The sequence below is a fragment of the Heteronotia binoei genome, chromosome 5 (assembly GCF_032191835.1).
Source record: "Heteronotia binoei isolate CCM8104 ecotype False Entrance Well chromosome 5, APGP_CSIRO_Hbin_v1, whole genome shotgun sequence".
Taxonomy (NCBI): Eukaryota; Metazoa; Chordata; class Lepidosauria; order Squamata; family Gekkonidae; genus Heteronotia; species Heteronotia binoei.
Window position 1 is genome coordinate 31379929 of NC_083227.1, and position 12645 is coordinate 31392573.

Below are 12645 nucleotides of genomic sequence, written 5' to 3' on the forward strand. Positions count from 1 at the left end.
AGTGATCTACATTCCCCCACCCCCACCCCCAGCAAGCTGGGTACTCATTTTACTGGCCTTGGAAGGATGGAAGGCTGAGTCAACTTTGAGCTGGCTACTGAACCCAGCTTCCACTGGGATCGAACTCAGCAGAGAGCTTGGACTGCAGTACTGCAACTTTACCACTCTGCACCATGGGGCTCAGAGGATTTTACCTTATCAGAACTTCACCAAGATCCCCAGAATGCACAATCTGAATATCCTTCTGTGTCTGTAAGCTGCATGTTCATGTTGCCCTTAACAGAGAAAAGGTAGCTCTTGTATTGTCTTCCCCATTTCAGCTTCAGCATAGCCTGCTGAGGGAGGGCTTTGGACTGAGTGGCAAACTCATAGCAACTCAACCAAATGGGAAGTGGCTGTAACAACAAAAATTATCTGCCAGGTGGCGCACGTGTCCACCAGAAGCTCCGGGCGGGCCTTCCCTTTTAAGATGTTTTACATGCAGGGCATGCAAAATGAAATATGAGCTGTGCTCTCTTATTAAATGGAATACATATATTTAAAAGGCTTCCAGATATACAGTACCCCAGCACCAACAGTCGACTCTACCCCATCTTTTGGGGATTTTTTTTTGAGCATCTACACAACTTCATCCGCCTCGTGTTCCTCTCCTGTCATTTCTCTTCTTTTGCTCCAAAGTTTCCAGAATGGGCTTTGGTCTACAGTTTCTGGAAACAACAGAGCACCAGCATGGATCTGACCACAATGTGCACCTGAAAGTGCGGACATCCACACCGCCCTTCCCTAAAATTGCCTAGGGAGAGCAGAGTTTGAAAAGGGAGGGGTGTCTCAGTGAGGTGTAATGCTATAAATGTGGGGGAGAGGACTGACCTCTGTCATGTGGAGATGACTTGTAATTCCAGGAGATCTCTAGGCAGTGAGATCACTGCCCCTTCCTCCGTGAGAAGACTCAGCCAAAGGAGAAAATAGAGGCTTTGTTCCACAGCTCCTGCGTGATTGAGCCAGCCTGGCAAAGCAAGCTGTGATGCAGAAGGAAGCAAGAGAGAGAAGGAAGCAGATGATAGCCAGTTGCTCGTGGGCCTGATGTGGCCCTCGGGCTGCATGTTTGACACCCCTGCTTTAGGACTTTAGCCATAACTTCAATAAACACTTCATCCTAGTTTTTTAAAAGTGAAACTTCTTGAAAATATTTTTTCAGCAGTTTCTGGCTTAAATTTGTCTAACATAACCAGGTAGGCTGTTATCATCAGTCACCAACGTATTTTGTATGTGAACACACATGAAGATATATTAATACACACAAAGCTGAATCAGACTCATGGTCCATCAAGGCCAGCATAGTTTACTCAGACTGCCAGTGGCTCTCCAGGGTCATAGGTAGAAGTCTTTCACGTCATCTACTGTCTGACCTTTTAACTGGCAGTGTCAGGATTTGAACCAGTGACGACGTTCACTGAAGCACAGCTGCTCCACAATGCATTCATAGCATTTTAACCCACTATTCAAAACACATACACATATACACATGCTCAGACACACAAACCACCTGAGGTTTATTTTAATTCATATGATATGTATGGGCTCTAACTCACAAAAGCTTATGCTTGAGGAAATGGTTAGTCTTTAAGGTGCCCAGGAGAGTTTCTTTGTTTTTGGTGGTTACTATCAGTTGGGCGTGGGGTTTAAGGGCCAAATGTATTGCTTAGTTTGGCCCTAAGTCTTAGGCCAAAAACTCTGTATGTAGAGTTGCCAAGTTGCTTGAAGAAAAAGTACACTGTGTCCCTTTCACAAGAAGCTTAATGTGTGGAATGGGCCACTGATGCTTTTCAGGGCATTGAGGTAAATAACACCAGCTGGTATTTTTTCCCAAACCAAACAGATATTAAAGGTAAACCTAGAGGGAATATGTGAAATGTTGACAACCCTATTTACTGAAAAGATGGGATTTGTTTTTTTAGATGAAACATGAAAGGAGAAAGAGAAGACACTATATAGGTACTCTGGAGAGACAATTTGGCTATAGGGAATAATAAGAGAGAATGTTAAGAGGCTTTTGGTCAACTGAGAGTGGATGAGTGAGAGAAATGAAAGTCCCTTATCTAGCTAAATTAATTCAGAAGATTGTTTTCTAGGGTTTCTTAATATTTTAGGGGCAGAACAGCACTGCTGGGGGCCAGGCCTCATTTTGGACAGGAGCTCACAGGAGCGGAGCTCTGGAACCTCTAAATTTTATTGTGCTTTCTTTCTTAAACCCCCCCTCCCCCCCATACTTGCTTCTGGGCTCCATTCAAACTCACTGTTGAGAATTTTGCTGAACTCTAAGATTTGATAAAGTTTCTAATATTTCCCCCCACAAAAAATGGGGAAATAACCAAAACATATAAAGCAGACAGATGGAAATCTTCATCATGCCACTGTGACCACACAGGAGAAAGTAATTTAAAAAGTATGATGGGAATAAGGTTTTATTATGACAATTATAATTCAAGAAGCATTTTATGGTAGATGCTGAGCTGATATAATTTAGTACACCTTCCAGTGATGTTAGGGGTATGTGGCATATGCAAGTGAGTTATGCAAATGAGTTGTGCTAATGAGCTCCAGCACCTCTTTTTCAACAATATAACTTCTGCTGGGGGTAGAGAGCTCTCTCTCTCAGCTGCTATTGTCAGTCAGCATTCCTCTGATGGATGGAATAATTTTTTTTAAAATTCTGTCATCATGTCAGTCATCTCTAGTAATCTCCAGAAACTCTGTAGTAAAACCATAGCCTGGCAATGGTAGGGAAGAACAAAGCCTACTAGAATAGACAGAAAGATGAGGGAGTTGAGCTTCATGGCACAGAGAGAACTCTGGAGTCAGTTTCTGTTTGCAGTTTTGTAAATGTTCTCTCTGTAGTCATTTTGCCTCTTCTGGGTCTCGCAGGAAACTAGAATAGGGAAGAAGAGAAATAAACAGGGAAGTTTTGATCATGTGTTTCTTAACATTGAACTGAAATACAGTCTGATCCAGGGTAGTTCTCCACAAGGCTGCTCTGTCTGTGGGTGTTCCTGGTAAGGGTTTCCTTGTGATGAGCATCTCTGGCAGGGCTGGCCCAACCTCTACACCAGGAGTGCCAAACCCATTTGTAATGAGGGCCAGATCTGACATAAATGCAACCTTGTTGGGCCGGGCCATGTGTGTCATAAAATGTAATACCAGATAGCAGAGATATAAAGTTTATAAAGGACACAGACAAACACAATTAAAAAAAACCCCCTTAAAATAAACCATGCGTAAAACATTAGCACTCTTTGGTCTTGAAGGTGCTTTTTTTGTATCTCTCCCATGAGATCCAGGGAACTGGGCAAAGCTCTGGCTCTTTCTCCAGGGGACTAGGAGTGTGGGAAACCTCAGCCAATAGTAGCTTGGCTTAGTAGCTCTGCAGTGTGATTGAGAGAGCCTGGCAAAGCAAGCTATTCCTCCCCTTCCTCCCCAAGGGAAGAGCCTCAGCAAACAGAGAAAATAGAGACTTTGCTCTGTAGCTCCTGTGCTACATATAGTATTTAAAAAGCATCTGTGTGAAAACGGTACAAAAAAACCAAAACCCACAGAAAAATAATCAATGAGAGCAATGAAAACGACTTGAATTAAAACCGGAAAAAAACAAAAACATTTAAACAAAGAAATGGCCACAGTGGCTTTTGATTGCCTATTAGTTATAAAGGGAGCCTCTTTGACTGAGGGTGTTTTCGCACTCACCTTCAGCCGGCGCCGCGACCCTCTTGACGACGGAGGATCTGTGCTGATTTCCCACACGAAGCGCTGGAGCAACCAGAAGAGCCGCCAATTTCCGGCGCGAAGCCCGCTCAAGCGTTTTCCTGCTTCTTGGCGATTTACGTTTGAGCGGGCTTCGCGCCGGAAATTGGCGGCTCTTCTGGTTGCTCCAGCGCTTCGTGTGGGAAATCAGCACAGATCCTCCGTCGTCAAGAGGGTCGCGGCGCCGGCTGAAGGTGAGTGCGAAAACACCCTGAGAGAATACCAGATAATAGTGGTCTGAATAAATAAGTATGTTGTTGTTGTTCAGTCATACAGTCGAGTCCGACTCTTTGCGACCTCATGGACAAAGTCACGCCAGGCCCCCCTTCCACCATCCTCCGAAGTCTGCTCAAATTCATGTTTGTTACATCAGTAACGCTGTCCAGCCATCTCATCTTTTGCCGAGTTAAATAAGTATGCAGAGTTGGAAATGCTGGTTTCTCCTGCTTTGAAGGAGCCCAGTTACTCACCAGTGTTTGCATAATGTGCACGTGTCATCAGCGCAACTGTGACAATCCCAGTGGTACAAAGAATACCTCGCACAAGAAGCCAAATGAGTACCATGTTGACATCATCCTTTGGGGCTCCATTTTTGGGTCCTGGACAATTCAATTCAGAGGAGAAGGAATTAGGAGGTAAGATGGGTGGGTCAGATCCAAATCTGGCATTCTGTTTTCAGCATTACCCAGCCAAATGCCCCTGAAAGCTCCTAAGCTGGGCCCCAAAAGGTAGGCAATTGTTTATTCTCAGCATCTCTGCCATGAGAGCCACCCCCAAAGATATTTATAGGGACAGGCAAGGTATAGGTGGTTTTTAAAAATTGTATATAAATAATTTTATGCAGGGGTGGAATACTAGCAGGAGCTCCTGTGCATATTATGCCACACATCCCTGATGTGGCCAGGGCTGGTGCTAAGGGTTCTGCTGCTAGAGGCAGACCCCTGCGCTGGTCCCCTCACCCTCCCAGCTCCCTTTTTTTTCCTGCGCATGCAATAGCGCGCGCCACAATGACATCACTATGTGACGTCATCGTGAGGCCGCTTTCCCCTTCCACTACACTTTTTGGAGGCTTCCTTGGAAGCCTCCAAAGAGTGCAGTTTTTGGCGCTGGGATCCATTTGCATGCTGGGCTCCTCTCGGGGAACCCGGCGAGCAAATGCCCGACCCTGCTCTGCCTCCCTGCAGCACGAGGAGACGAAACCAGGCGGATCTGGCCCCGTTTGCACGCCGGGCTCCTCTTGAAGCTTAGGCATGTGGCGGCAGGCACGGGGAGGTGACAATGGGCGAGGGGAGGTGGCGGCGGCAGCGGGGAAGGAGGTAAGTGGCAGCAGGCAAGGGAAGGCGGGTACGGGGAGGCAGCGGAGAGGCGGGCGAGGAGGCAAGCGGCGGCAGGCGAGGAAAGGTGGCTGCGGGGAGGTGGCTGCAGTGAGCATAGCAAGGCGAACGGGTGGGGAGGCAGCAGGTGCTGGGAGAGCGGGCGCCCCTAGGCCAAGTGGCGTCTGAGCCGGTGGCCTACTTGGTCTACTCCCACGCACTGGCCCTGGATGTGGCCAGCCCCTGATGCGGCTTACAGCTCTTAGAGGATTGGCTACATTAGGGGTGTGTGGCCTAATATGCAAAGGAGCTCCTGCTAGAATTCCACCCCTGATTTTATGGAGGATGTCATGTGAGTGGCTACACGCCACGATACCTAAATCGAAGCCTTTATAAGCACTGAAGTTATTTGCACCAACAACTAGTAGTAATGGAAAGTGCCATCAAGTCAAAGTTGACTTTTGGTGACCCTGTGGGGTTTTCAAGGCAAGAGACTTCAGAGGTGGTTGGCCATTGCCTGCCTCTGCATCATGACCCTGGTATTCCTTGGAGGTCTCCCATCCCAAGACTGACCCTGTTCAGCTTCTGAGATCTGATGAGATTGGACTACCCTGGGGTGACCAACGACACAGCTTTGCCAAAACCAGGGAGCTCTGGAATCCTCGCAAGGAGGAAAATGACCTTTATTTGTTGGAAGTGATTGCATACCAGTTGTTCGCAGAATCTTCACAAGGCTGTTTAACAATGGGATAGAACAAGATCATCTGTAGATCTATTGAACGATCTCATATACCAGAATTGTTCAGGATGGCATTTTATTGAGAGTTATAACGTCTTGAGAAAATAAAGGCCACTTTTATTGCATTGTTTATACCAACCTATTCTTTATTGCACTTTTTTCTAATTCTGTAATCTGCCTTGAGTCCTCTCAGGAAGAAAGACAGACTAATCCCATAAATGACTAGTAAAGATAAAATCAAGTAGCATCAGAAGAATGGCTAAACCCAGTAGAACAGCAAACTCAAAAGCCTAAAGCAAACCAAATGTAAACAATATTTTAACTTACTGAACTATTATTATCAGCTAACATTTTAAAAACACTGGAGTCAAGATTGACATGAGTGGCTATCATCTGTATAGGGATGCCAAGTCCAATTCAAGAAATACCTGGGAATTTTGGGGGTGGAGCCAGGAGCAAGGTTGTGACAAGCACAATTGAACTCCAAAGGGAGTTCTGACCATCACATTTAAAGAGACCGCACACCCTTTAAATGCCTTCCCCCCATTGGAAATAATGAAGGATAGGGGCACCTTCTTTTGGGGCTCATAGAATTGGACCCCCTGGTCCAATCTTTTTGAAACTTGGAGGGTGTTTTGAGGAGAGGCACTGGATGCTATGCTGAAAATTTACCTCAAACAGCATCCCCTCCAGAACCCTAGATACCTGCAGATCAATTCTACATTAAACCCAATGGGAATCAGTTTCCATTGGGAATAATGGAGTGTGCAGCAGGCATTCCCCCCCTCTGCTTTCTGATGACCCTGAAGCGGGGGGGAGGGCCTCCAAACTGGGGGAACCCCTGCCCCCACCTGGGGATTGGCAACCCTACATCAGTACCTTCACAAAAATTACAGTCTTAAACATTCCCACAACGTCAGGGCTTTTTCTGAGCAGAAACGCAAAGGAACGCAGTTCCGGCTAGCTTGGCATCAGGGGGTGTGGCCTAATGTGCAAATGAGTTCCTGCTGGGCTTTTTCTACCAAAAAAAAAAAGCCCTGCGCATCATTATGTGTTTAACAGTGCAATCCTAACCAAAGTTACACTCTTCTAAGTCCATTGAAGTCCATGGGGTAACTCTGTTTAGGACTGCACTGTTACTCTTCCTTTGTATAAAGTAATAGAACAAAGTCTGAGTCCAGTGACATCTTCAAGACCAACAAACTGAAATCCGGGCATGAGCTTTTCTGTGCGCGCACATTTCATTGAAGTGTGCACACGCAGGAAAGCTTATTAAACTCAAACTTTGTTCTATTGCTTCAGACCAACATATAGCTACCTATCTGAATCTATTTCCATGAAGTAGGAGTTTCTCTTGCTCTAACTTTGGATCCCTATTTCAAACAGCCAAAAGGTTCTCAAATTGCCTGTTCTGTTAACAGATTCCACTTACCCTCCTGTGGAACCTGGGCATCTTGAATTTCCATCAGCTCACCTGCTCTTGTCACCTGAAGTCCAGTCCCGTTCCCCGAGGTCTCCTGTAGACCGTAGATGCTCACCACACAATGATACATCCCTGAATCATTAAGTCTGAGATCCTTTATCTCTATATCTGCTCTCTTCTCCAAAAGGAAGCCTTGATCTGAGGTGCAGTTCACCCTCCCCATGAATTCCTGGGAGGTGCTTTTGACCACCAGGCCGGGATCCTTCACCCACTGATAGCTTCCAACCTTTGGCTCAAAGTGTAAGTGGTAAGAGCAACGCAGGGTAATGGAACCACCTTCAGTGCCTTGAGCAGAGCTGGATTGGGAGACCACAAGAGCCTGAGCTAGAGAAAATATAAGAATGATTATGAAGGAGACATGAGGAAAAGCAGGGAGGGGGTGGTAGAAAAAGCACAGTAGGAACTCATTTGCATACTACGCCACACATCCCTTACATCACCATTGTTTCACACGGAGCTTTTTAAAAAGAAAAATCCCAGCAGGAGATAATTTGCATATTAGGCCACACACCCCTGACACCAAGCCAGCTGGAACTGCATTCCTGCTCAAAAAAAGCCCTGAGGAAAAGACATTAAAAAGCTGGTGCAGTACAGAGAATAAGAGCATCTTTTCCGGCTGTGAGCCCTAATTCAAACTCCCCTCTGCCCCAAAGTTTCTAGAAAAGCCACTCTCTCTTAGCCTCAGACCTTTCCAACCCACATCTGAATTACAGGGCAAATAACACCAAGGATAATAATACCACCTTCTAGGTTGAGCCTGGAGATCTCCTGGAATTCAAATAGATTTCTAGACTATAGAGATCAGTTCCTCTGGAGAAAATGGCTGCTTTGGATGTTAGACTCTATGACACTATACCCTGTTGAGATCTCTCCCCACCTCAACCTTCCCACACCAATCTCTAGGAATTTCCCAACCTGGAATTGGCAGCCTTACAAGCCAACCTAAAATTGCCAGGTTTTAAATTGGTCAGTTCCACTCACCTTCTCTTTAATATCAGATTGATGAATAACAGATACCAGCTGATGTTATTTACCTGCATGCCATGAAAGCTTCACTGTCCCATTTTCACACATGAAGCATCTATTAAAGGGGGGTCTTTTTTTGTTTTCATTGCCAGTCAGCAATGTCAGGCCTCCCTTTCTGCCCAACATCTTCTTTCTGCCTACTTGCTGCTTCAGTTAAAAGTCTTGGGGTCACACTGGATCCCGCTTTATTACTAGAGGAGGAAGTTAATACACCTGCAAAAAAGGCTTTCTTCCAACTCAGCCTAGCCCATAAAATGGCCCCATACCTAGATACACCTGACCAACTGGATCCATGCCATGGTGTCATGCCCTGCATTTAGACCATGAGGCCTAGTGGGCCTGGAGAAGCCTACTTGGAAGTTACTGTGGGTCTACATCTCCCATAGGGTTGCCAATCCCCAGGTGGGGGCAGGGGATCCCCTAGTTTGGAGGCCCTCCCCCTGCTTCAGGGTTGTCAGAAAGCGGGGGAAGGGGAGGGAAATGTCTGCAGGGAACTCTGTTATTCCCTATGGAGATTTATTCCCATAGAAAATCATGGATAATTGATCCACGGGTATCTGGGGCTCTGGGGAGGGCTGTTTTTGGGGGTAGAGGCACCAAATTTTCAGTACAGCATCTAGTGCTTCTCCCCAAAATACCCCCCAAGTTTCAAAAAGTTTGGACCAGGGGGTCCAATTTTATAAGCCCCAAAAGAAGGTGCCCCTATTCATTATTTCCTATGGAAGGAAGGAATTGAAAAGGTCTGCCGTCCCTTTAAATGTGATGGCCAGAACTCTCTTTGGAGTTCAATTCTGCTTGTCACAGCCTTGATCTTGGCTCCACCCCTAATGTCTCCTGGCTCCACCCCAAAAGTCCCCTGATATTTCTTGAATTGGACTTGGCAACCCTAATCTCCCAGGATCCCTTCTGTTCCTCTGATTGGGTGGGCAGAAATTTTGGAGAGAAAACTTGCCCAGTGAAGAACAAAAATTAAAGACCTAGCTAGAGAGTGAGGAGTATTCTCTTTGGAAAGGCTGAGCTGGGGAGAGGCTGCAGCTAGGAGAGTTCCCTCATCCAAAGAAGGGTGAATTAGATTGTAATCAGAAGAAGGGAATGTATAGTTAGTTGTGTCAGGGCTTTTGGCTTTCTTTTAATCATCTTTACTGCTTTTTCCTTTTTCACTGTTGCACTAATAGTTTTACAACCCACTTGTTTGTTCTTAAGTACTTACAATAAACGTATTGTTATACTGCCTGGGTCCTCATGTCTCTTTGGTCACAGATAAAAGGTTTGCTGAGAAGGAAGACAGGGGTTGGGTGGTTGCTCTAAGTCCTCTCAGTCAGCCCCATGCCAGAGTGGTGGCAGCCCGTAGACCAGGGGTCCCCAACCCCAGGCTGTGGACTAGTACTGGTCCATGACCTGTTAGCAACTGGGCCGTGAGTTGTATAATTATTTCATTATATATTACAATGTAGTAGTAGTAATAATAATAATAATAATAATAATAATACAACATTGGATTTACATCCTGCCCTCCACTCCGAATTTCAGAGTCTCAAAGTGGTCACAATCTCCTTTATCTTCCTCCCCCATGACAAATACCCTGTGAGGTGGGTGGGGCTGAGAGGGCTCTCACAGCAGCTGCCCTTTCAAGGACAACTCCTGCAATAGCAATGGCTGACCCAAGGCCATTCCAGCAGCTGCAAGTGGGAAATCAAACCCAGTTCTCCCAGATAAGAGTCCGCATACTTAACCATCACACTAAACTAATGGAAATAAAGTGCACAATTGTATAATCCTAAAACCACCACCCCTCCCCAGTCCGTGGAAAAACTGTCTTCCACAAAACCGGTCCCTGGTGCCAAAAAGGTTGGCACTGCTGCTTAGAGGGCCTCTCTGGTCCCCTGTATGTGACACATGGTAACCCTGAAACTATACAGTAATGCACTGTACATTGGTCTCCCCCTAAAAAATCAATTTGGAAACTCCAGCTGGTCCAGAATGCCATGGCTTAGCTATTAGTGGGAGCTAGAGGAAGCCTGCATATAACTCTCATTCTGCAAACCTTTCATTGGACGCCCATTTGTTACTGAACTTAGCTTAAGGTCTTGGCCCCTCTTATCTATGGAACCACCTCTCTTTCTATACTCGGCCACAACTACTCCATGCCAGCCTGCAAATGGGCACAATCAACGACGTGTGCTTTCTCCATTGTGGCTCCCACCTGGAGAGGATATCAGGAAAGGTCCACTCTCCTGGCCTTCTGCAAACTATACAAAATTGAACTATTTAAGAGGGCTTTTCTGCACAGGTAATACAAAATGGTTTCACAAATCTACGTGAATAAATGATAGGGACTTAAGTCTTTTCTGCTATAGAGAGCATATTGTAAACAAGATCCTATTATGTCATTTCTGTACCACTTAATGTGTCATGTTAACATTTATGCTACGCTACATTTTCTTTCTGGTGGTTCCAGTCTTCTAATATCCTAATGCATTAGTTACTCATTTTATTGATTGTATTGACTCGCTATGTGTAATCCACCTTGAGTCCATGTGAGAAAAGCAGTCTATAAATAATTTAAATAAATATACTGGACTCATACTCTTGAAACAGCCACAGAACCTTCTGAAAAGTCCAACTATTATATCCTGATAATAATAAAATGTTGAGGGCACCAACAGGAACATGGCATGTATTCTGGAGTGGCAGGTGTCTTCCTGAGGGACTTCTCTTGGCAGAGGAAATCAACTCCAGCATCACTCAAGAGACCTGATTCTCTGCTATTATACCTCCTTTACCTCCAGTGAAATTGAGGCATTTTGAATTCTCCAACTCACCTGTTCTTATCACTTGAAGCTCAGTCCCCTTCCCTGAAATCTCCCGTAGACCATGAATGTTGACCACACATCGATACAACCCCGAGTCAGAAGGTCTCAGATCCCTTATCTCTAGATCTGCTTTTTTCATCAAAAGGAATTCTAGGTCTGAGATGTAATTCACCCGCTCCATGAATTCCTGGGAGGAGTTTTTGACCATCAGGCCCGGATCCTTCACCCACTGGTAGCTGCCTATCTTTGGCTCTGAGGTGTAGTTGTAAGAGCACCTCAGGGTGACGGAGCTGCCTTCTCTCCCTTGAGCAGAGCTGGGCTGGGAGACCACAAGATCCTGGGCCCGAGAAACTGTGAGAAAGGAAAAGGCATTTAGACCTTCTGTACCATAACCTTCACCATGCATTCACAAACACACCGCAGTGCGCAGAAGGGGTCGGACTCCTCCCTTCACATATCCCCTCCCCCACTTACCTGTGATCAGAGCAAATATCAGCTGTGCTGTTTTGCCATCCATGGCACCCTTATGACCAAGGGCCACGGTTGAGAGAAATGAAATACATATTGGTGATGGGCGGAGGCAGAGTGTGATGTGCAAATTCAGGGGAGGACACTCTGTTTCCTGTCTTTGATTGACATCTATTAAACCAGACTCCGCTGAAAAAAATGAGGCTTCCTGCTCATGACATGGGGTGGGTGGGAAAGAGGTGATATTTGGGGGGTTTTGTATGGGGGAAGATGCCTGTTTGAAGAAATTTTTATGAAACCCGATACTAAATGTTGGAAGCTTAAGGTGTTCCATCTTTTGAATTACTTTTCCTCTACTGAAAAAAATTTACAGGTTAAGAAGACAGTGCTCTTGTTAGAAAACAGCTGGAGATCAAGATATTCGAAACCAGACTGTGGCATCGATCACCGGCCAACTGGACAACTCATTATGGTCCCACTGTAGCAACGTTTTGAAATTTATGTGTTAGAGATATGAATGGGACTTGTGCTGCATATTAGAAGAGCTGATTACTTTGTGTGTATCCTTTTATAAATTTGTGATTCACATTTAGTCTTGTCTAGGGTTGCCAGGCACAATTGAAGAAATATCTGGGGACTTCGGGGGTGGATCCAGCAGCAAGATTGTGACAAGCATGATTGAACTCCAGCAGACATTTCCCTCCCCCTCCTGCTTTCTGATTACCCTGAAATGGGGGAGGGCCTCCAAACCGGGGGATCCTCTGCCCCCACCTGGGGATTGGCAAACCTAAATTGGGAAATCTTCAGGCGTCATCTTAAGGTTGATTACACTATCTTATCTAGGGTTGCCAAGTCTAATTCAAGAAATATCTGGGGACTTTGGGGGTGGAGCAGGAGACTTTGGGGGTGGAGCCAGGAGCAAGGGTGTGGCAAGCATGACTGAACTCCAAAGGGAGTTCTGGCCCTCACATATAAAGGGACTGCACACCTTTTAAATGCCTTCCC

At 45.7% G+C, this 12645-nt stretch overlaps 1 pseudogene; it reads right to left on the reverse strand.

The window, feature by feature from the left end:
* Positions 1-206: 206 nt before the first annotated feature.
* LOC132571911 (small nuclear ribonucleoprotein F-like) lies at positions 207-370 on the reverse strand (annotated as a pseudogene).
* Positions 371-12645: the final 12275 nt, after the last annotated feature.